Raw genomic sequence first — 22,907 nt, 5'->3', positions numbered from 1 at the left:
AGTGTCTTAATGCCTAACAGATTTTCTGGACATGACTTAGTAAGTAACAGATCAGTAGTGCGGGACAATGGACCTACTTCTAGAGTAACTGGCTTAGATATCTCATTAACTATTGGCTTTCCTGAAAATCCAAGGGAAACATTTCTTGAGCCTGAGAGCGGAGCCCCTGGAACTTCGGCATGACTAATTGTGGTCCTACTTGCCCCTGTATCGATCAAAAACTTTCTGTCTTTCCCTAATACTTGACTGTGAACATAGGGACCTTCTTGATCTACAGGTATCTCGATGAGAGGCAAGCCTACCTCCCTCTCTAGGCTGTTTCATGAATATGGCTGGTACTCTGGATACTCAGACTGTGCATACTGGTACATCTGTGATGTGACATGCTGTGTTGCAGCAATAGGCTGCGGTACGGGAACTGTCTGTTGTGCATTCTGTGGCTGAGGAGTCTGTGAAACTTGTTCTTGTCTAGGCGGACGTGGTCTTTCTTTAGTCTTACCAGTAGCTATATTATGTTTCAGAACTGCACACTCGTTTATAAAATGACCTGGCTGTTTACAATAATTGCAGTTCCCTTTAACGGGAGCTGCAGGATGACTGACTTGATTCAGACCCCTCTTCTGACTGTCTTGAGGAACAGATTGTGCAACCAGCACTTTCATTTTCGTGTCTTTCATACGTTTTCTCTCGTGTTCTTGCTCTTCCCTGATTCTATTCTGGTGATACTGAAGCATCTGGAGCATCTGGGACGGAGTATTTGCTTGCCAGGTGCTTTCGACTTTCAAGACTCGATTTTTAATTTGTGGACTTGAATTCTCGACTAATTTAGTAACGAAAAGGTGAGGGTATGACTCACTACTTGTCTTGAGACCACTGTTAATACTGAAACATTTTTCAAACCTAGAATAAAAATCACTAATATCTTCATCTTGTTTCTGTTTACAGGCTGAGATTGCATCCCAGTCTTCTTTTCTCGTTGTCAATAATCTGGGTAAAACTTGAATCAATAATTCTGGTAATTCTTTACATTTATCTCCAAGACCGGTACCTGGTACTCGTGCCTTGTCTTCAGCTTCTAGAGCTGTCCAATCGATCTTTTTCTCTCCCACCTCCCATTCTTTTTCCTTTAACTTTTCATACACCCCTGCGGGTAACAGGACCTTTAACATTTTAATGATATCTGGGTAAGTGTATTCTCCCATACGGAGCATGTCTTTTAATTCTCGATGGAACCCCGCTGGATCTTTGTCATGACAGGGAATTAATTTCTTCATTTCAAGAAGTTCCATCTTTGATATTGGAGTGTATACAAACACTCGTTGCATTTCGCCACCCGTCCCTTGGACTGGGTGGACTTCTCGTAACGGATTCTGTCTGTCTATGTAAAACGGTTTACTTTCTGGGGGTGAGACATGAACAAAATGCGGGTTCAAGAACGTTCTATATTTGTGGCGCTGTTCTAGAATTACACTAATTAAATCGGTACCTAGACCTCTCCATTTGTACTGGAGTAACTCGTTCAGAATATCATGTAACGGACCTGGATCAGAGTGTTGACCCTCATACAGAGTAATGAGGTGCTGAATCATATACATACCCACCAGTCGTTGCTCGGCTGGGGGCAGTTTCAGAAACATTTGTGCCACTATTTCGTCTGGAAAAGTGGTAGAATCAGTAATCCATCGGACTGCTGATCGGGCTAGTTCTTGTTCATGCATGGTACTTAATTCACTATAACCGATTCGTGATTTCAGAATATGATCGGTAGCTTGAAATACTTGTTCTAGGGAACCTTGTTCTGGTGCTGGATGATGGAAAATAGACTTGTGTTCTGGACGTAAATGGCGATCTGGAAATCTAGATTTTCCTACATACGCTATTCTGGCGGGATTCTCGTCTTCCTCTTCAGGATCAGAGTTACTTTCTTTCTCACTTACTTGTGCTGCTTTACGTTGTTCGTGTATCTTTATTATTTCTTTACGGATTTTCTTGTACATACTCTCCATGGCACCGACGGTCTTGTGCTTACCCTCGGCTATATTATCACTCCACCTTGTCAGGATTCTCATTTCGGCGGAATCTTTAGACGGGTAATCTTGTTCTCTTATTAGACAATTGATCAGGAACTTTAATATCATGAGCTGGATCTCGGCTTTCCTTTGAGACATAGTCTCGCTAATACTTTCTGGATCATCCCCTGTACGGATGAAACGATATATTCTGTCTAGATCTTCTTTCATATTCGGTAAGGTGACTAGATACTCGGCCACCTTTCTTACGCGGAATGAATATAAAACCATATTATCCTCGCCTGGGACTGGATCATAGCAACATTCGGCAAGGGATTTTCTTATTTCTGCAACAGACTGATACCTAGGCGTACGCTGTAATGCTTGTGCATGTAATTCGGCTAACGTTAAACGCTTGTGTGGCGGCGGGGTTTGAGGAGGACCTCCTCCTGCGGCCCCTAAACTGGAGTCATCGACGGACATTCTTCGTGGCGGAGCGGGAAGTTGAAATGCTGGCTGGACCGGGGGTACCGTAGCAGGTACTCCGGTGTCTGGAAGAGCGGGAAGTGCCTGATTTATAGGGACTGGCGGAGCGCGAACAGGATTTGCATATTCGGGGACTGTGTCGTCCAAATAGGACGAAATAAAAATATCAGCTGCGGTCGGTTTGTGACGTAGCTTGGTCGGAACTAATGGTGGCGGGAAATTACTGGATGCCTCTGGGGTCGCTTTTGGCAAGCCCTCGGCAAGAAGAGGATACATACCCTTAATGAGGGCATGCCTCTGTCTGTCTAACTGTTCGGCTTTGACTTGTTCACCTATCTCGATTAATTCTCTTTCTTGGGCTCGTCCTTGGGATTCTCTACTTAACTCTGACTTTCTGACTTCCTTTTCCGTTCTTTTATGCGCTTCTTTACGCCATAACTCGATGGCATCTTTCTGTGACTGTCTGGCTTTCTTTTTCCATAATGCTTCTTCTACTCGCATGATACATTCGGCATCCCATGTACCCGATACGGGCCATCTATACTTTTCTTCTAACTGTTTGGTATACTCTACCCATAAATCTAGATATAATATGGCGCTTATGCCATGTTTCTGATACATAAAGTGACCTGGACTGTCCCTAGGCGGAACAGGAACTGCTGCTTCCAGCAGACCCTTTCTAGTTTTTAACTGACGTAACTTGGAAAATATAGGCATGACTGAACTGTAATCTGGACACAATACAATATACAATGAAAACACGAAATCACATCACACTCATACCACAACATTATAATACATAAAGAACATTATAAATAACAGTTCGAACAGAATATTACCTGAAATACTGAGAACAGAAATACAAGAATTTTCTCGAGAACGGAACAGACTAGAGTTACTAGATGCACTGCTATAACAGTACGGAACATACCGGTCCCATAAAGGGACACATCAAGACCCGTATCCACCTAGGTGAACACTTCGTTTGTGAGTCTGGGCACCACCAACCCACGGACCAGGAGTCAATTTAGATTGGTCCTGTCTAGATACTACCCCAGCAATGGTACTCACCGGGCAGCACGGAACGGAAGGCCTCGGACTGGACTCGATTTCTACGACGACGAACTTCGGACTTCAGTTACGGGTGGGCCTCCGGATACCTCGGACCTTGGACTCTCGGCTTGGGCTCTGGTCGGGACTCGCCGCGTTCCTCCACCGTCTCGTTCGGATGCTGGACCGCCTCCTCCGTCTCCTCCGTGGGCCTGAGGGATACTTGGAGCAGAAATATCTGCCAGTGCACGGTATGGTTCCGTCACGACTGCAGAGGGTCAGGGGGTCGGCGTGGCTTCACCGACGCGTGGGGAAAGGGCAAGTCCCTATTCGGGCGCCATTATGTGGTAAATAAATAAATAATACCCTATTTTTGACTAGGCATATAGCATAACAGATAGCTCAATAAATAAGAGTCAAGATTCGAGGTAGTAGGAGTTTCTGCAGGTTTATTACAGCATAAGGACAGGATCAGGACAACCTGCATAGGAATAGGACAATAAGGCCCGGCAGCTGCCGGGGCTGGGTCTGGGATGAGCGCGTTAACATTCAATAACAAAACACAGGCATATATACATAGCGCGAACACATAGCATTACATTGCAGTAGGCGTAGCAGTGGGTGGAGCAGAAGGCGTGACGCGTAGCAGTCGCGAGAGATAACAGTAAAAGTAGGTGTAACTGGGCGTGTACATAGACATGTGGTGCAAAAGTAACAGAATATGTCATGAATGGGCGGAATCATTGGAGGGGGCTACCTAAGGAGCCGGGACCTCTAACCTAATGGTGCGCGCAAACTGGCAATGACGTGTTACTAGGAGAAGCTGGGGGCTATGAACTCTGTGCTAGGAGCAGAGACTAGAGTCTGGAGGGTCGGAGCGACATGTACCTAAACCCTATCTAGTATCTGATGTTTAGGGAACATGTTGATATAAACTAGAAGTCATGAGGGGAAAAGCTAACTTGATTCTAAGACTGGACCATGCATTATTCTACATGTAGTGCGTGATGAAGAATATTAAATGACCATTTAAATACAGTATTTCTCTAACGTGGAGACGAGAAGGCTAGACAATGACGGAAACTATTGATGCAGTTCAGTAGCTTAGGAATGCAGAGAAGGAGGACTGAACTGATAACTGGAACTATAACATACTTTTGGCAGACTCAGAGGCAGAGCCAAGCTGCACCGGGCACTGCAAGGCAGGAAGTAAGTGAAAGGTCGAGGATACAGGTGGGGGCTGTATCGCTCCTCAGCGAGGCTTTCAGGAGACAGGAGCTGAATCTGATGTCCGGGCCCTGTTGAGGCCTGGAAACGGGGACTTTATAATGGAATAACGTGCACACTGAGAAAACGTGGCAACGTAACTTTACATAGGCCTGATATTCGTAGTATTCACGAGGACTGGAAACTGACATACCAGAGGTGGACACAACTGTAATTGCGTCATTAATCAGACATGGGGAATAACATATGCATATTGGTCATGCACACATAACATATGATGGATGAGGCGTAGGGACACAGAACATGGCAAAATTTACTTTTCCACACATCTACATGAAACCTCTCGCAGCCATCGCACGCCAGCACAACCTCAACATCATCTCTTACGCCGACGACACCCAGCTGATCCTCTCCCTCACCAGAGACCCCGACACCGCCAGAACCTGCCTACACGAAGGGATGAAAGATGTCGCCGAGTGGATGAAGGACAGCCGCCTGAAACTAAACTCGGACAAGACGGAAGTCCTCATCCTGGGATCTTCGCCCTCCGCCTGGGATGACTCCTGGTGGCCCCCAGCCCTGGGCACCGCACCCAAGCCAACCGACCACGCACGCAACCTGGGCTTCATCCTGGACCCCTCCCTCTCGATGACCAGACAAGTCAACGCCGTCTCCTCATCGTGCTTCAACACCCTGCGTATGCTTCGCAACATCTTCCACTGGATCCCAACCGAGACCAGGAAGACTGTCACCCAGGCACTCGTCACCAGCCGACTGGACTACGGAAACGCCCTCTACGCCGGAACCACAGCCAAGCTACAGAAAATACTCCAGCGCATCCAGAACGCCTCCGCCCGACTCATCCTGGATGTCCCCCGACGCAGCCACATCTCCAGCCACCTGAGGAACCTGCACTGGCTCCCCGTCGACAAGAGGATCACGTTCCGGCTCCTCACCCACGCACACAAGTCTCTCCACGACCTGGGCCCCAAGTACCTCAACGACCGCCTGACCTTCTACATGCCCACCCGCCAGCTACGGTCCACCAGCCTCGCCCTCGCAGCCGTACCATGCATCCGAAGAGCCACCGCCGGAGGAAGATCCTTCTCTTACCTGGCTGCCAAGACTTGGAACTCCCTCCCCATCCACCTTCGGCTGACCCAGGACCATCTCGCCTTCAGGAAACAACTCAAGACCTGGCTGTTCGAGCAGTAGCATACCCCTCCCCCAAGCGCCTTGAGACCCTCCCGGGTGAGTAGTGCGCTATACAAATGGCATGATTGATTGATTGATTGATTGAGTGTAGGGGATCATACCGACAGACTGACTCACAGAGCTCCGAGCCGACGGACGGGCTTCTAAAGGCATACCCGCGACATGATATGAGGAGAGGCAGCGTGAAAGGCATATCTCACACATACACAGATGCCAGTGTTGCCTCGCACAGGTAAAACTGCTGACCGGATGGCTTCTACACGGAGAGATGCGAGCTGACGGAGTAAATCACAAAATGACTGCCAACACTTCCTAATTTCAACCATTCACAGCCAATAAGCTGCAAGCTGGTACTCGTAACCCCTCAGCCAATCAGATGACAAAATTCTCAAATATCGATATCTGTAAAATTTCATATTTCTCAAAAACTACTGAACGGATTACACCATTTAAAGAAAAGTGTGTTTTCTGGACCATCACCTTTCTCCCTACCAAATTTGGCGTAATTCCATTCAGCCGTTCCACCTGTAGTCTTCTGAAAATTTTCGTCTGGAAATTGCATGGAGAAAACACATTTTAGGACCCTCTTTTTTCTCAGCCCCTCCTACACAATTCACCCCCAAACTTTTAATATAGGAGCTAATCAAAAAGAGTGAACCTTTTTGGAATATTTCATAAAGATTCATCAAACGACGCCAATGTTACAAGTACATAGAAGACTCCAGGAGCGGGACAAACCCCCTCCCAACATGAGTGAAGCCCCGGGGCTACACGGACCCCCGCAGCCCCTGCGAGCCCCTGCTATTATTTTTTAAGAAATACCCTCGGAACCTAGCCCACCCAAGGACCTCATTAATATAAAACGCGAGAACCCATGACCCCAGCTCAAATTTTTGCCAATCTTTATGTTTTAAAATAATTTTTGGGGTCCTGGGGGTCCTTCTGGGACCCCCTGAGCAGACCTAGTGGTTTCAGGGTGAAATGAGGGCCTGACTCCTCCTCCATCCCCACCCTATGACAACTAAGATTAAAATCTGTTGTTTGCCAAGGAGAGAACTGTAATAACCCCGGTGTTATTGCCCAGTGTGTAGGGCCCTGTGTTGAGTCCCTTCCTAGTTCTAGTGCCCTTGGGGTAACCAAGAAATATGTCCACCAGGAAGAGGTTCCCCTGTGACTTTCAGATATTGCCCCTGAGATTCTGGGACCCTTTCAGAAGCAGCTCTTCCTGTATCCCCAGAATGTCAAGCTGAATCCCAGTCTCTAACTGCAGGGAGAGTGCATCCAGGTAGCCCAGAGGTAGAAAGAGAGAGGAACGGTCAAGAACATAATGAGACTAGAAAAAACATAAACAACAAGAAAACAGCCCTCAGTCGGGCATCGATATCACTATAGTGAATGGGTCCATATGCCCGGAAGTCGGTCTTCATCTTGGTTGGGGTCAGCTCCATCCACCAAGGAAGTTTTTCTTATTTCCTCCTGTGACTCGTCATTGGCCATCTGTTGCTCATGGGCAAAGTGAGCGATGCATGGCGTCTGGGTTCAGTCTTTAGAGGTCTCCCCTCTACTGTCTCAATTCTGCAATTGCCGGAGGAGAGTTTCTCTTTCTTTTTGGCTTTAAAACTCGGAGGGTCGTTATCACTTCTCCTTTCCGGCCCCACGCCGTCTTCCCCGGTTTGGGTGTCTCTAAGGTCGCTGCATCCTCATTTTGATACTCCAGATTTCTTCCTTCCTCTAGGTTGACCCCAAGCACTTCGTGTGCTTCTTTTAGAGACCATATTGCACGCATCTCCTTGTTCAGACAAAAGCCAGTCTGAATGGATGTCCTCAGCTGCAGCAGATTCCTTTCGCCCGAAGGTGAGCGGTGGCTGGTTTCAGGGCTTTGCACTGCTGCAGAGTAAGGGGAGAGAGGTCCTGGTAGATGTGAAGATCCTCGAACGGTATGGTTGTCTTGTCTCGGGTTGCATTCATAATGGCTTCTTTCTGCTTGTATGAATGAAGGCATGTGAGGATGTCTTGTGGTTGGCCTGGGCCTGGGGCCGGTCCTCCAGCTCGGTGAGTACTCTCCAGAGTAATTTCCTTGTCCCTCAGCACCAGTGCAACGTTCCAGAAAAGGTGAATCATCCATTCCTCCAGTTTCCCGCCATCAGCCTGAAGCAACACTCCCTTGATGATGATGTTGGTCCGCCTCAACCGATTTTCAAGGTCCTCGAGGCAGAGGCAAAGTTCTTCATTGCGATCCCTGAGTTCCAGCAGTTCCAGAGCGTGGTCGGTGAGCTCCTCTTCTCTACGGTCGCCAGACCTCTCTAGTGAGTCCACGTAGTCATCCAGTTCCAGGATCTCCATTCTGATCTGTTTTATGTCAGTGGTCACACCCTACCTTAGACCCGCAAAGTCTTCTCAGAGGGTACCGGAGTTGTTCCAAGAATTGACGAGTGATCAATTCCTCAGTGTTCGCACACGTAGGATCTGTGTCTTTCTCTTGGGGAGGGATTGGCAACTGGTCAGAGCCTTTTCCGTCCGCTTTCTTAGTGCCTGGTTTTTGTAGGAGATCTTTGATAGTGGCCTTCATCTTCGTTCAGTGGGAAGTCATCTCAAGGGGGCTACACATCAGTGGAGCCAGAAGATGCTCTCCCAATTAGCAGGGTGAGTCTGGGTCGCTAGTAGGACAACGTAGGGTGTCTGTACGCCTTCTATCAGAGTCAGGAGCAGTGTGGTCTCGGGTCGCTATTTCCCAGGTGAGGTCAGGAGCACGTAGTGCACAGAAACTTTTCACATGTAATAAGTGAGGTCCCCCAACTCAGGCTCTACGCTCAAAAACAAGGGGTGTTTCATTAATGTTGGGGGTCCTGCTGTGGCTACCGGAGTCCCAGGGCTCTGTTCCTCTATTGTCCTCTGAGAGAAATGTTACGTCCGCCCTCATGTGCTACTGCGGTCCCCCTGCTCCGTCGCGGAGGTTCTCACTTTCTCCCAGTCGGTGCCAAATCAGGTCTACCTTTGGGCTGGGCCCTTGTTGCTGCTTCTAGAGACCTCTACCCTGCAGGTCTCTTGCACAGATTTGTTGGAGGTTCCGGACTGCCACTAGGAGCCTCAGTGTCCACAGGAGTCTCTTGGGCCAGATCTTGCTCCAGGCGTACCCATCCGAACACTGGGCTCCGGGCACACAACTGCTCCGCCCCCGCCTCGGGGCCTACTCAAGGCCAGACTTCAAAGATGACCACGACTGTCCTCGGCCACTTCATGAGTGCATCCCAGGGCACCTGTCAAGATGCAGATCTTCCCCGGTAGTCAGAACTCCAGTGTCGCTCCTTGAGGCAGTCCTGCGGTCCGCCATACTGCCCGGCCTTCCTGTTGATTTTGCTGACTGTCTTTTCAGGTCAGGGCCGTAGTCCACTGCAACTCGGCGCCTCTGCTGCCCACCTCCGGTGGCACCGGCTCACGTCCCTGCCACATGCGCCTCTGTCTTTCCAGGATCAGAAAACTCGGCCCATCCCCCGCCTCGGATGCTCCGAGTCACGGTCTCTGCTTACCCGGCGTGCTGAGTCCAAGGATGTCTGTGTTGTAGCTATTTTTAGGCCTTGGCCAGCGGAGCTCTGTGGAGTCCTCATCACTCCGCCACCATCTTGGCCACGCCCTGTGTCTATCTTAATGATTTAAGACAGGCTATCAGTCTATCAGTCGCAGTTGTGGGTGGGGTAAACATGATATTTTTATATTAAAGAGCTTTCAAGGACCTGAAGAGACTTGTAGACTTATGTTGTCATTTATAACTTGAAGATCATAAAGTTTCTTCCTAAAGCCTGATGAATCTTACATCTACTTCAAAGCTCATCTAGGGAATATACCCTCTAGAATAATTGCAGTATTAATCAGTTAAGATTACACTCATTGCAAAGTTAAATGAGGGAGCACTTGTTCCTAACTGGTTCTTTAAACAGAATTTTGCAATTGGCAATGCACATTGCTATAAGTGAAGAATGTTGTTAGACCCACTGTGATGACTTCTCAGCTTACCATATTGCACAATCGGTTTAAAAAAAATCACGAAATACAAGTCCAGGAGATTTTCTGTTTTTTTCATGCATTTCAATTCGCACAGTTGCGTCATTTATGCAAAAATACTGACCGCTACAGCCCGTAAGTAATATCATAAGTGACATTTAATACTGCCAAGGAACTTGATCAGAAGTGACGCAAAGTACAAGTCACGTTTTCAACCACGTTCCCTAATTTCAGCCACTGGAAGAATCAAGAACCCAGCAGTTAAAGTTCAACATATCCGTGACAAATAACTGCTCCACCTCTGCAGCAAGACGTAATTGTTCAATAAAATCTTCAAGCTTTGATAAAATGTATGTCTTTGTACAATCTAGTCTACAATATTTATTTACTACATTTCTAGATCGAGGTGTGTATGAATAATACACATATATTAAAAAATACTGCCTTTGGATGTATTTTCCCATCCAGCTGACTGCAGAAGGCTCAGCAAGCAATTGCAGGACACTAGTTCTCTCTAGTTCAGTAAATGTTCTGACAAATAGCACCAATAAAACGTTTAAGCATGGCAATCAATGCTTAATGGAGTAATGCAGACCCAGCCTTTGTACGACTTGCAGACCATTGGATCTTGCCAGAGATCAATGGGCACTGGCTGACAAATATCCATTTCCTGAAGGCTGCAGCCTGACAGACACAAACAACAACAGGGCTGGAGCTGCCTCGCTCGCACAGCAGACTTATTGCTACCGAGCCCTTGCTGGGAGACAGAGAGAGACAATGAGGCTCCTTTGCTCTGAGGAAGAGCCTTAATTGTATTCGCAGTCTTTAGAGCATCCTGTATTTGCTTGAGAAAATAGATTTCCATAACAGCAATGATACAAATCCGAGTCCAGGCTCCACAAGTTCAAGCAGTATGGGAATAGCCATGCACTACAAAGCAGTATTTAGGACTTAATGTTTATTGACTGGTGTCTGTGAAAGTGATGTGGAAACGCAAGCAGTACTCTAAAAGGAAGGACGGCAGTAACAAATGGCGCAGAAAATTTGATTCGAGGGAATGCACCTTACAACAAGCAATGGCAAAGTCAATATAGGTCTCGCCTGTGCAATGCTGTAATCCAGAGTGGCTGCTATTCAGCATGGCTAAAAGTTAGTAGAGTGGAGGGTAGTGGTGAAGAGTAGAATGTTAAGGAGTGGCGTAGAGAGGCGTGGAGTGGCGCACAGTAGAGTTGAGTGGCATAGAGAGGAGTTGATTGTCATGGATTGGAAGGGCATAAAATGGAGTGGAGTAAAGAGGAGTAGTTTGTCATAGAATGTAGTGGAGTAATGTGGCATGGAGTGGCATAGAGGTAGTTGTGCAGAGTCGTAGAGTGGTGTAGTGTCATAGAACAGCATAGAGTGGAGTAGAGTGCATGTAGAGTAGTGTGTCAGTGGAGCAGAATTCAATGGAGTATAGCATCATTGAGTGGAGTATTGTATAGCATCGCACAGTGGAGTGTAGCAGAGCGGCCTATTGTGAAGTGGCGTAAAGTACTGTGGTGCAGAGAAATTTGACGTAGAGTGCAGTGGTTTAGAGTAGAATGGTGTAGTGTAGAATGGAATGGCGTAGAGAGGCACAGAGTGGAGTAGAGTGGGGTAGATTGCAGTGGCGTAGAGTGCAGTGGCATAGAGTAGACTGCTTCACAGTAAAGCAAAGTGGAGTGGTGCAGGGTAGAGTGGAGTGGTATAGAGTTGTGGCATGGCGTGCATTGGCATAGAGTGCGGTGTTGCAGAGTGGAGTGGCATAGATTGAAGTGGTGGAGAGTGGTGTAAAGTGCAGTGGCAAAGAGACTAGTGGTGCATAATAGAGTGGGCTAGGGTGCAGTGACGTGTAGTGGAGTGGTGTAGAGTAGAGTAGAGAGGTGTAGAGTGAAGTGGCGTAGAGTCCAGTGTTGCACAGTAGATTAGAATGGCATAGAGAGCAGTAGGGTGGTGTATAGTGGTGCAGAATAGAGTGCAGTGGTACAGAGTAAAGTGGCGCATAGAGTGCAGTGCTGCAGAGAGTGCAGTGATGCAGAGTAGAGTGTTGCAGAGAGCTTTAGTGTAGTGTAGAGTGGTTAGGAGTGAATTGGTGTAGAGTGCAGCAGTGCATAGTAAAATGATGTAGATTGCAATGGTGTGGAGTAGAGTGGAGTGTTGTAGAGTAGAGTGCAGTGGCGTAGAGTAGACTATAGAGGTGTACAGGCACAGAGTGCATTGGAATAAAATGCAATGGCATGGAGTGCAGTGACGTAGAGTTCAGTGACGTAAAGTGCAGTGGTGTAGTGTGGAGCACCATAGTATGGAGTGACGGATAGAGTGACGGGTATGGAGTGTTGCAGAGTGGAATGACAGAGTGGAATAGAGTGGCAAAGACTGCAGTGCCATATAATAGATTGTTTCAAAGTAGAGTGAAATGGCAAAGAGTGCAGTGGTATAGAGCAGAGTGCTGTAGAGTGCAGTGGTTCAGAGAAGATTAAAGCGGATTGGGAAAGAGTAGAGTGGCATAGAGTATACTGTTGTAGAGTGCAGCGGTGTATGTAGGGTGGCATAAAGTACATTGGTGGAGAGTGCAGTAGCGCAAAGTGCATTGGCAAAGAGTACAGTGGTGCAGAGTAGAATAGAATGGTATAGAGTGCAGAGACAGTTTACAATGGCATACAGTATAGTGGCATAGAGTGCAGTGGTGCGGAGTTGACTGGCGCAGAGTGAATTGGTTGTGAATAAAGTGGTGTAGAGTGAATTAGCATGCAGTGCAGTGGCATAGATTGGTGTAGAGTAAAGTGCAGAGGGACAGAGCGCAGGGAAGCTGAGTGGAGTGGTGTAGAGTAGATTGCTTCAGAGTAGAGAGTAGTGGTGCAGAGCAGATTAGAGGAGTGGCATAGAGGGGATTGGCATAGAGTGAACTAGCATACAGTGGAGTGGTACAGAGAAGAGTGCATTGGCGTAGAGTGCTCTGGCATAGAGTGCAGTATTACAGAGTAGGGTGGCATAGAGTGAGTGGTGTGGAGTGGTGTAGAGTGTAGTTGTTCCTAGTAGAGTAGTGTGGGGTAGAGTGCAGTTTTGCAGAGTGGGATGGCATAGAGTGAGTGGTGTAGAGTGCAGTGGTGCCTAGTAGAGTAGTGTGGGGTAGAGTGCATTGGCATAGATTAGAGTACAGTGGAGTGGTGCAGAATAGAGTGGCGTAGAGTGGAGTGGCGGAAAGAAGAGTGCAGTGATGTGGGGTTGTGCAGAGTAGAGTGGATTGGGGCAATGTGGGGTATGCATGATATGGTAGCATACTGCCATTACAGAAAACACATCTCCAATTGAAATAACAATTAAATTTGCACTCACATACAGTTTTACTGGTAAAAGCAAACAGCCACAAAAGATAACCTGTGGAAATGTCATCACCCAATGTATTGATTTGAGTATCAGCACAGTCATTTACAGACATTTACAATTCGTGTGTCAGAAGAATAAAAAAAGACTGTACAGCCTTCTTCAAGCAGACCCCCAGTAGCCACAATGATTGTTCCATAAGTCCTCTCACTTTGAAGTCAGAGAAAGGAAAATAAACACCAAACTCCCTGGAAGACACAGCCTGACATTCGACTTCCGTATTTGAATGCACAGCAAATGTGACAAGATAATAACAAGTTTTAAAGGCCTGTTTATAGAAAGTGATTTTGTGGAAGACTACAGTAACCAAGGTTTGGGCAACAGGAGGGACCAACTCGAGCTAGACTGCCTAAAGCAAATAAAGCAAGTAAATAGAAAGCCACAAAACACAAAGCCAATGGTAAGCAACGAGTGGAATGAATTCCTAGGCCAACTTTCTGAATGTCCCTAAGATGTCTTTAGCAAACCAGACAGCTGTGCTGTCTGTTAGGCTGCAACCTAAAATTTAGCAAAAGATAGACATGCTCATTTCGTGAAAATGAAGAAAGAAAGTAGACATGTGCTTGAAACTATATTCGCTAACCTTCTGAAATACCCAATCGCCCAGCCATGGATGTCTAGTAAAGAGTGGTTTGATACACATTGTGTGGCGTATGGACCAAGAGGTTTAATAATTATGTCTGTTGGAAATGTTCTCATGTAGCAAGTAGGCATGACTACAGTGTGGTGCAGTGAGTTCATCATAGTAGGGTGCCTTAAAAAAGCCTGAAGAAGAGCTGTGGTTGAAAGACGGTCTCAAGATGGTTTAGGATGCGAGGAGCAGTAGACAGTAAAGACCTGATTGTTGTACAGACATTGGCGGTCAGTTGTTATTGGTACTGCACACCGAGTAAGCTTGTGTGCAGCAGTTTTCAGTGCTGGTAACATTATAGAGATAAAGTAGATTGGGAGAGAAAAAGTAGAGGGGGCCGAAGCACAGAAAAAAGAATGAGGTGGAAGATTGGGGAAAATCAGGAACAGAAGGAGGGCTTCAGTTGGAGGAAAGAAGAGAGGGAGATCAATTACGGTGAGCATTGACGAGAAACATCGATGGAGTGGAGCTAGAGAGAACTGGAAATGACAGTAAAATACTCTATTGCCTTGTGAATGGAAACAATCCCTACAGGAAACAAGAACACAGAAAAAGGACAATCTGACTCAGATTCAGAAAGCATTGGATTCAGGATAATCAAAGAAGGATACCAGCGAGTCAGTGTAGAGACTGCTAGAATGAATAGTGCAGACAATGACAAGTTTCTGGGTTCGGCAAAGGGGGCACAATAGGGCTTTAATATGCTTGATAGTTCAATTTGTAGGCCATGCCTTTGAGTGAAGAATGAAAAGAAAGGGATTGGGTGTCTATGTACAGTAAGAGCTACTACAGAATGTTTTCATTCTCCAATATGTCTCCATGTTCTGCCTATCCATTTATTTATTATGATTTATCCATGTTCATATAGTGCACTTATCCTTAAATTCTAAACATGAACAACAACATATAAGATCTACACAGAGACGAAATTAGAAATGAGAGTCAGCAATATGATAGAGGAAAACATTCGCAAAGGATATCAAGCTACAGTACATTATGGACTGGTTGCTCAGTTGAATGGCAAGCAAAAAGTGAGATTAAAGAAATTGGAAAGGTAGAAAGGCAAGAGGAGTGAAGCGGGCGGCAGAGTGGTAAAGTAAGAGAGAGTCTTGCTTGTTATCACTGGATCAAGGGAGGAGAAGGCGGTATCACAGTAGAAGGAAATGTGAGTAGACCCATAGGGGAAGCAGCATACAAAACTAGTGCAATGGTCCTATGCTATCAAGAGGTTGGCACTGACCTCAATGGATCACATTCTAAATGAGTGGAGACCTTGCTTGATATTATGCCTGAAGGTAATGGTGGAGTTGTGCAAGTAGAAAGTATAAAAGTGATGGCTGATTTCATTTTGATAAAAGGTACAGGGTGTATATGAAGCAGCATCCAGAGTTTGTTATTAGACACCACAAATAATGGATGTTTGTGCAGAAGTGGCCTCCACTGGGGAATGTAACACATTATTCAGCTGGTGGTTTCAAGCACAATTCTAGCAGTTGTGGGATGGCCTCTCCATTATGCAGCACTGGATTAAATGTCATGCCTGGTACAATTCCAGGCAAAGTCTTGGCCCCAAAAGAAGGTTCCCACAATGGAATTATTTGTAAAGGTTGTCAACTACAAACAAGGGAATGAAGGACAGTTACATTCTCATTCACGTGAGTGCTCCTTATCAATCCCTATTGTGGTGGATGAATTCACCAGAGTTATTTGGTATGTTAAATAAGAGGACATGCATTTATCTCGTAGGCATTTTTTCAGGGCTCCAGGATAAATTTTTAGACCATGTAAAAGGTTTGCTGCTTAAATCTAAAGTCAACTAGTGAGGTTACTGGATCTTACAGGAAAAAATCTATAGGGAAGTCCTGTGCACTCCGAAGTTAACTAGAAAACAAAGGCAGGAAGGGTCCCAGGTTATGCTGGGATGGACTGGGCCAAGGGTGCAGTAACATAATGACAAAATCGGTCGGTACACTACATCCCACAAACCAAATCAATCATGAATGAAGGGAGGGCTGGATCAAGCAAATATATACTGCCTGATTTAGAGTTTAGTGGAGAGTACTCTCTCCTCCAAACCATTGGTTAGCCCACTTCATATGCAAGTGGGAAGACCTTATGTATGTCAGCAATGGAGCCTACTCCAGCTCCATATCTGATGTACTCCTCTGATGGCCTGATCAGGTATGGGAAATAGGAGGTTTACACATAACACCTTCCACCCAATTTTGAGTGGATGGTGTTATATATTCTTTTTTTTTTGCTGTTCATCATCGCCAGGTAAATCCTGGCAGTGAGCAACAGTAAAAAAAACTCTACACCATTGAAGACAACTCGTACGGTTATGGGGTCATTAGTATTTGTTTCTTGAAAACAAACTACCATTTGGGATTTTGCTTCCAAAAAAGCAAAATTTGTTAAAAGATTGACATGCAGTTATCAAGTTTGATGCACCCATCCGTCAAACTTTAAACACATTAATGAGAACTGGTGTGACGATGATTCCTGGCAATGACTAGAGATGTCTTCAGGGCGGGCAGACTTCTCAAAATGTGGAATACAGGTACTCCATCAGGGCGACATAGTAATTTACTCTGTTGTCCTGATGATATAAATACTAAACTCCACATTCTTGATCAGGTCCTTAGTGCTTTGTTATATTAAGTTATCAGACAAAGGCAAAAGCAGCTGTCAAGCGAAATGCCCTCTCATTGCCTTGAGTGACCCATCTGAGTAGTGATGACATTTCCCGCTGTCTAAATAGAACACAGAAGTTTAATATTTTTTTAACTTAAGGAGCTTTGTCCTTTACAAAGCTTGCAAAAAGTCAGGGAACAGCCATTTCAATGCCGTTTTACCACGCGTTGCAATTACATCGCATGCGATGTTACAACGCGTGGTAAAAACCACGTATACCCTTACATCACATGCGCTTTTACAACGCATGCAATGTAAAAGCTATCCACGTCGCTGTGAGGAAACTGAGGCTGTTTCCTCACAACGACGTGGACCTCTGATGTCGCAGGAAGCAGGAACCGGGAGCAGAGACGGTGACGCTGGAACCACGAGGAAAGAGGTAAGGCTGATTGTGCTTGGGGTGGGAGTAGTGGTTTAGGGTAGGGTAGTGTAAGGTAGGGGTGGGAGTAGTGTGGGTAGTGTAATTGGGTTTTAGGTTTAGGGGTAGTGTAGGGGTGGGAGTAGTGTTGGTAGTGTTGTAGTGTTTTAGGGTTAGGGGTAGTGTTTGGGTGGGAGTAGTGTGGGTAGTGTAGTAGTGTTTTAGGGTTTAGGGTAGTGTAGTGGTGAGAGTAGTGTGGGTAGTGTAGTATTGTTTTAGGGTTTAGGGTAATGTAGGGGTGAGAGTATTGTGGGTAGTGTAGTAGTGTTTTAGGGTTTAGGGTAGTGTAGGGGTGGAAGTAGTGTGGGTAGTGTTGTAGTGTAGTAGTGTTTTAGGCTTTAGGGGGGAGTAGTGTGGGTAGGGTAGTAGTATTTTAGTGTTTAGGGTAGTGTAGTGGTGGGAGTAGTGTGGGTAGTGTTGTAGTGTAGTAGTGTTTTAGGGTTTAGGGTAGTGTAGGGGTGGGAGCAGTGTCGGTAGTGTAGTGTAGTAGTGCTTTAGGGTTTAGGGGTGGGAGTAGTGTGGGTAGTGTAGTAGTGTTTTAGGGTTTAGGGAGTGTAGTGGTGGGAGTAGTGTGGGTAGTGTTGTAGTGTAGTAGTGTTTTAGGGTTTAGGGTAGGGTAGGGGTGGGAGTAGTGTGGGTAGTGTTGGAGTGTAGTAGTGTTTTAGGGTTTAGAGTAGTGTATGGGTGGGAGTAGTGTGGTTAGTGTAGTAGTGTTTTAGGGTTTAGGGTAGTGTAATGGTGGGAGATCAAGCATTCATTTGCAGATTTTTTGTCTCAATTTAACCTGGCAGCTTTAAAGAAGATGTTTCCAAGTGCAATTCCCACAAGAAATGTAGAAGTTTGGGCGCATAGATTAAATAGTAGGATTCTGCGCTACCTGACCAGGCAGATATCAGATTAATATAGAGCATAGGTAAATGTTTAGAGGACAAGGAGGACTCTGCAAAAAGTTACGTTGGCAAAGCTGAAAGTAATGAGTAGCAATAGCATGGTATTTACATTGTTGTTATTGGGCACGCTCGTATTATCAATGCCTTGTGGATGTCTGATCCAATTGGAATGATATCTATATAATGCACCTCTGACAAATGGGTGATCTCCTAGACTGTGAGGGATTTTTAACTTAGGGAGTCTGATTGATAAAGTTTCTAACTTCAAACAAGTGTCTGACTAACTTCAATATATTTGGCAAAAGTTTTTCTTAATTCATATTTCACTACCTTGGATACAGCAACAGGATTCATGTAGCCACTGTGTTTATTGTTTTTCTCCTTCTAAAGCCAGTGTAATGCTTGCTTTTTTTTGATTCCCCTAACAACATGCAAAGTTGCAACCAACAAACACATTTCTACAATATTCTGAGAAGCCAGGTGTGAAATAGGAGCTCTAGACAATTTCGGATTGCACGTTATTGAAGAACCTTACATTTTCCATAATTTTTTTTATAGAAGATAATATTTTGCCTAATGGCCATAACGTCAAGTGTTGTGTCACTAAGAATTTTGGCATTGTAGAGCAAATTTGATGGTAGTATTTATCAATGCATTAGAGAGAATACAAGAACAACTGATAGGCAATCATTGGGCAGTGCTTGTTTAGTTAGTAAGAAGCAAGTTGAAAAGAGTTTGATGATCAATGTAAAATGAAGATAAATGTGTTATGAAAGCTTCAGGAATTCTGAAAATTAATATGGATCAAGAGGTTGAAAATTATATAAGTAAAGGTAAACATGGTGTAGTGTGTTTTTGAACATGAAGTAGAAAATAATTTGGGCTTTCAGAATTTGGGTGCTGTTGATAAGGAAAGTATATTCCTCTAAAATGTGACATTTGTGTTAATTGTAGAATCTTTCAATTTTCAGCAAATTCCAGTTCACTTTTTACTATCATTTATAATACTTATTTTGAGAAAAATGAGAATGTTATATAGTCAGAAGAGACTGACTTTAGAACAGTTGTGTATGGTAGCAACACAAATAAAATAACTAGATTTTTATATCTACTATGCAGTTTAGGGATTCAAGAGTATTTAAAAAGGTTTATGTAGTGAAAAAGGAACACATCTCTTGGGTTGGCAGCACTAGGGAAACTTGAGTATTATGTTGCAACCAGGATATGCTTGTCCTATTTCATATGGGTTTGTTACAGTGAAGTTTCATGTTCCTGAAAAATACAAAGTTGTCTTCAGGAAGGAGTTAGGTAGCATGAAGGGGCTTTCACGACAAACCAAACTGAAAGACCATACATATCAGTCAGAAGCAAACTCAGAAATGTGCCATTCTGAGTCAGCAAAGAGTTAACTTGAATGCTAAAGACATTTACAAAGAAGAGGATGTAGTAGAGGCAGATTAATCATCAGAATGGGTTCCCATATTGTTATTGTTCACAAAAGATCTGTTGTTAAGTCTGTGTGCTAATTTAAGTTGTTTGTTGTAATGGGGGATGTTACATTGTAATTACATGCCGTGTGTCCTCAGATAGAATTTACACAAAATTGTTACTATCCATCCACATTTGTCACCTCATGAGGAATTTCATGATTCAAGCATGTTTTTTTGGGTTTGGAGGCAGCTACCTTCATGTTTCAAAGATGTATGGATTTGTTTGGAGTCACCTTGAAAGAACACATTACCAGCATCAATAAGGTTTTAGGATTATTACCAGACTGATGGATTGACTTGGACAAGTGTGATTTTTTTTGTCTGAGGAACATGAATATCTGAGATACTGTAAAACAGGGATGGACATTAAAGCCAACGAGTTTCAGCTGAAGGCTATTAAAGAAGCACACTTACCATTCACCCAAAAATAGAGAACATTTGGTATAATTTGTTAGGTCTTTTTGAATATTATGCATGCCTCATGGAGGGTTTTTCTTTTTAACCAATTTGATGAGATTTTTGTTATAAAAATACCAGGCATCAATGCATGCAAACTTTGTATAAGGCTTTGGAACATCTGAAGACAATGTAAATAAATGCTCAATTTTAACTCACTTTTCAGAAGAAGGTGAAAGTATTGTTACTAATTCACATGGAGAGGGATTAAGTAGTGCTTGCTAGAAATGGTAAAGGAACTACGGCTTATTTTGTCCCAAAAAGTTTGACATCTACTGAGAAAAGGTATTCCACCACAGATAGGGAGCATCTATTATGTATGTGGGCTGCAGAACACATTTAAAAAAAGTTATGCAGCATGCAACTAGTTTTTAGAACTGATCATAAACCCATGAGTGTTTCAGTTGAGAAATAAGGGGTTTGCGAAGGTGCTTCCTGGTTACCAAGGTTTGTCAAAATTATACGTGTGCAATTTGCATATATACTAGATTTCAATTAAACAGAAAAACAGAGCAGAACTCTTATGCAAATAACTTATTAGGATTCAGGTTGTAGATGAGCACATCATGATTGAGGCTGTGTTGCAGTATCTAGATGGGAAGCCTTGAGTTTAGCTCAGGAAGAGCTTAATATATGTGATTGGCTGATCAGTTTGGTGTATGATAAAGATTTGGAAGAGGACACAATTATTTTTACCAATAACTAGTCCAGGGAAAAACATTTATCTGAATTATAAGACTTTGTGGAAGGACATGCATGAGTTGGCTTGCAAAAGTGATGTTGTATTCAGAGGAGACAAATTTGTTCCTCCAGAAAAGTGTTCGAATGATCATAATTAAAGTTGCTCACAGGGACATTTAGGTGAAACTGCCTCTAAAAGTGGTATGATCTGTGTAATGGTGGATTTGTATAGGCTACTTGAGTGTAAGATAAAACATGCTAAGAATTTACTATGTTTGATAAGGGTCTTAAAAGTTGCACTGTTCCTCTGAATCCTGTGGTTTTTCCTGAGAGCACATGGCAGCATTTGGATATTGACTTTTTAAACCCATCTCATTTGTTAAAGCAAATAAAGTATTTAATTGTCATGGTTGATTAGTTTTCTAAATGGGTAGATTGGAAATGTATTAAAGAGCATATGACAGATGATGTTCTGGAGTTTTTGAAGGACAATTTCTATGACAAAGGATTCACTGAAATAGCAAGAGTGTCATGGGTCCAAATGTAAGCAAGGAATCAGTAGTAGGGGCATGGAAGAATATTCCCTCTGCACAAAGGATCTGCTCTTTATGTAATTAAGGGGGTGCAGCATTTGAGCAACATTTTGTTTGTTTGTCTCACCTTGTCCTTGCAATGTCAAAGATTTTTACTGATGCTTCTCTGGCAAGAGGACGTTTATTCACAAAGGGATATCTTTAGACTTTAAAAGATCACCCCATAAATCAACATGTTTGCTTTTTAAACATTTTTTAAGTTTCTTTAATATGTATTATTTTTTTATTTTTAGTGTTTGTTATGATGTTATTAAGTTGATTGGGCTGCCTGCCTCATTATATTGTTGACCTCAGTTAAAGTCTATATCAATAAAGTATTGTGCCGTATTGTATTGTAAGGAAACTGGGTGCACGATCCCCTGGTTTGGCAGTCAAAAATATTAAAAACTGGGGTCCAGTGGGCCCCCATTACCTGGGTCAAGTTGCCATTGCACCTTTGTCACTATTGATTGCTGCAACTATAAAAAGTTTACATTTGTCATTAACCACTAACAACAGTGTTCAATTTGCATCTTCAAAATGAGAAAGGTTTACAAAAAAGTGATAGGGTACCCCATTATGTTCTCCAAGTACTAATGGTTGCCTGAAAAAAATAATGGAGCACTTGGCAATACTGCCATTTTGAAGCAAATTAATTTATTGAGGGAAAATGTTTAGCGTCTCATTACACACATCAATCTAGAACTAATTTCTTTCCTTTGAGATGGTAAAACGCATGTTCTTCATTGAGAGCTTAGGCCCACATAGTAGAGAATGTTCAAACTATTAAATGTTGATAGTAGAATGCTGGAGGTTTATGAAATACAGTGAAAATGAAACTGAGTTAGACGAAATTTGGGTATGATAAGAACAATTATGTAAAGAAGTTGTAATTAAAGTAGGTAATTTCGTTACAGTCAGTATTCCCTGGGTAAACAAAGGTAGGGCTACGTTTTTAATTCAAACATAGTAGGGTTCAGAAGCCGGGTCGGTGATAGGATTAGGTGATGGAAATTGGTAAAATCTTAGCCGAGTAATGAAAATGGGAATGTAGTTAATGTTTTGGGGCTCGGAAAAGGCATTTCAAAGAGACATTCACTGTTTTTTAAAATTGCAATGGTATTGGTGGTATTGAGCTTTCAGATGTGCATGTTGAGACTGTTGAGCACGAGTTTCAATTTATACATTCAATCACCTGCACTATTTTGGAAAGTTCTACATTTTTTACTAAAGAGGTTGAAAGGGGATGTCAAAAGATTCAGGAAATGAACACATCTTATGAATTATGAATCTGTTTTCATTATTAGTGACATAGTTGTGTTTGCTTTTGTTGTGTTTACTTTATTTATTTTTTCTATAAAAGGAAGATATGTAACAATAGCATGCTGTTTAAGTTCTTGTCACCTGGCACTTTCCTGTTGTAAAAGTCTTGAACAGAGTGTTCTTCGTAAGTTACCTCTGGCGTATAGTTGATCTCCTGGACTGTGAATGATGTTTAACAATGGAGGTCTATGCAATAAAGTTTCCAACATCTAAGTTCCTTCCATAGTAGCGCAGATCATCAGTGAAGTGAGGCTAGTAGCATTGGGGATTGCAGCAAAGTTCCAGGGAAAAAGAAAGAAACCCACTAGTTCCTTAATCAGAATCTTTATTTTTGTATTTGCAAAGATGTCAAACATAGCCCCAG

The sequence above is a fragment of the Lissotriton helveticus genome, chromosome 2_1 (assembly GCF_964261635.1).
Source record: "Lissotriton helveticus chromosome 2_1, aLisHel1.1, whole genome shotgun sequence".
NCBI lineage: Eukaryota > Metazoa > Chordata > Amphibia > Caudata > Salamandridae > Lissotriton > Lissotriton helveticus.
The sequence above is the reverse complement of the archived record's forward strand: the minus strand, read 5'-3'. Positions refer to the sequence as shown.